At 41.2% G+C, this 2500-nt stretch overlaps 1 long non-coding RNA gene across 1 annotated transcript; it reads left to right on the forward strand.

Annotated features, from left to right (window-relative positions):
- The first annotated feature begins 1202 nt into the window (after positions 1–1202).
- On the forward strand, positions 1203–2335 carry LOC125309131. The gene is made up of 2 exons (XR_007196080.1): positions 1203–1294; positions 1661–2335. It is a non-coding gene; the product is annotated as an uncharacterized LOC125309131 (long non-coding RNA).
- Positions 2336–2500: the final 165 nt, after the last annotated feature.

Below are 2500 nucleotides of genomic sequence, written 5' to 3' on the forward strand. Positions count from 1 at the left end.
ACCTCAGTCCATTTTAAACAAACTCAGGTCCAGATAATACTGTGGTATTTCTGTATCATGTCTAAACACAATTTTGGCTGTTACATGGTAAAGGATACACTAGCATTTCTGAATTGAGTATCAAACTGTACTCATGGACAATGGTTCTCAGAGCTTTTCCTGAGCCCATACAATGATTTTCTTCACAGAAACAGGTCTGGTTTTAATGCAGTTCCAGCATTTTGTTACCCCCGTCCCAACTTTTTTTTAAATGTGTTGCTGGTATCAAATTCAAAATGAATATATATTTTCCATGAAATAGTCAAATTTCATTTTCAACATTTGATACAGCATGCAACTAAATATGAGTTTACGGATAATTTGCAGGATTAAATATGAGTTTACGGATAATTTGCAGATTATTACATTCTGTTTTTATTTGCATTTTACAAAACGTCCCAACCTTTTCTGATTTGGGGTTGTACACACATACAGTACACACACATATAATCACATACACTCGCACATATTCACGCATACACACACATATAGAATGGGGGGAATAAGTATTTGAACCCATGCTAAAGTTGACTAAAAAGAGGAATATAAAATAACTGTTAGAAATTGATCTTAATGTCTTAATACATTTTTTTTTATTAAAAAATCCAAACCTCAACACCCAATTTTAGTGAATGAAGAATGTATCGTAAATAAATAAATGTTCTTCCTTAAAATACAGGGGTAATAAGTATCTCGACTCTATGTTAAATTCTATAGAGGCAGGCAGATTTTTTATTTTGAAAGGCCACTTATTTTTATGGATGCAGGATAATTATGCATCCTGATAAAAGTCCCCTTGGCCTTTGGAATTAAAATATCCCTACATCAACATTGATACCCTTCACCATACCTAGAGATTGGTATATGGTGTGTTTTTGTTATTGTTAAGTCTATTATTGGTTTGATGTTCATTGAGTTCACGTAAATCAACAAGGTGTGTGTGTGTCTCGTTCTCTCAGGGTCGGGTCATCTTGTCCAGTAAGACGGCTCGGACTGTTGCCTCTTTTCTACACCTCTCTTCCTGCACTGCCTGGTCTCTCCTGGTGAGTCACATGACCTTCCCATCATGCCCTGCACCAAAACTCATCTCATCTTAGAATTGCTATCTCACCTGTGTGTGTGTCTGTGTGTGTGTGTCTGTGTGTCTGTGTGTGTGTGTGTTTGTGTGTGTGTGTGTGTGTCCTCCCCAGGTGCTGTATAAGACTGCGTGGAGTGAGAGCATCGGTCGGGACTGTGCTGCATTCTGTGCAAAGAAGTGAGTTCATATTCTTAACAGCTTTGTGTGTGTGTGTGTGTGTGTGTGTGTGTGTGTGTGTGTGTGTGTGTGTGTGTGTGTGTACTCATGTACATACATGCATGTGTGTGTTTGAAAGAGAGAGCTTTGTGTGTGTGTTCTTGTTGACCCTCAGCTTCAGTCTAACATTCTGAACTGTGCTGTGAACTGAAGCTTCATACTAACATCAGTCCTGCTTTAGTGTTTCATTCTAACATCAGTCCTGCTTTAGTGTTTCATTCTAACATCAGTCCTGCTTTAGTGTTTCATTTCAAATACTCTTTAATCTTCTCCCTTTCTCCCTCTCTCTATCTCCCTCTCTCTCTCTCTCTCTCTCTCCTCTCTCAGGTACTCTGATCATCTCCATCGTTTCCATGAGGATGGGGGAAATGGTGACATGTGGCAGTGATGTCATCACCTTAGGCCCCTCCCACCCCCTCCCCAGAGCACGAGCATCAGTGTGTGTGTGTGTGTGTGAGTGTGAGTGAGGCCCTGTATGTGAATATTCTTCTCGCGCTCTGTAGCAGTGATGGGCCTCTCTGGGTCAGAAGAGATTTAAGACTTTCACTCTATTCCGCTCTATCTGGACACTTGAGAGTTCCGCTCTGTCTGGACACCCTATGAAGCACCTGCATCTCTGGAGCTCTAAGCTCTAAGCTCTAAGCTCTAGGATGGACGCAAAACTGTTTCTGTTCTGTTCCAAGTGCAAATGTAATCTTTAGTTAGTGGGGCCGTCTGAACATGGTTGAGATTATTATATATATGCTCTAGCTGGGGAGAAGTTAACACTTTCCTGGGGATTTGGTGTGTGTGTGTGTGTGTGTGTATCTGGTGTGTGTGTGTATTCTGACAGCCTTCATGTCAGATGCGTGTGTATGTGTATTCTCAAGCCTTCAAGGCTGCTTATTCTATGCAGATCTAACATAGCGTGCGTGTGTGTGTGTGTGCATGTGTGTGTGTGTGTGTGTGTGTGTGTGTATGTCTGTGTCTGCCTATAGCTAAATAAAGTTATATTCACTGCTACTTGCTGTTCTGACTTTGTTTACTTTCTCCTGTGAATTATCCATCACTGCAAGAATGTGCACACACACACACACACTCGCTTTCTCCCTCTTACAGACACACACACACACACACACACTCGCTTCTCCCTCTTACACACACACACACTCACACACACACACACAC

Source organism: Alosa alosa, chromosome 16, assembly GCF_017589495.1.
Source record: "Alosa alosa isolate M-15738 ecotype Scorff River chromosome 16, AALO_Geno_1.1, whole genome shotgun sequence".
In the NCBI taxonomy this organism is placed as follows: Eukaryota; Metazoa; Chordata; class Actinopteri; order Clupeiformes; family Clupeidae; genus Alosa; species Alosa alosa.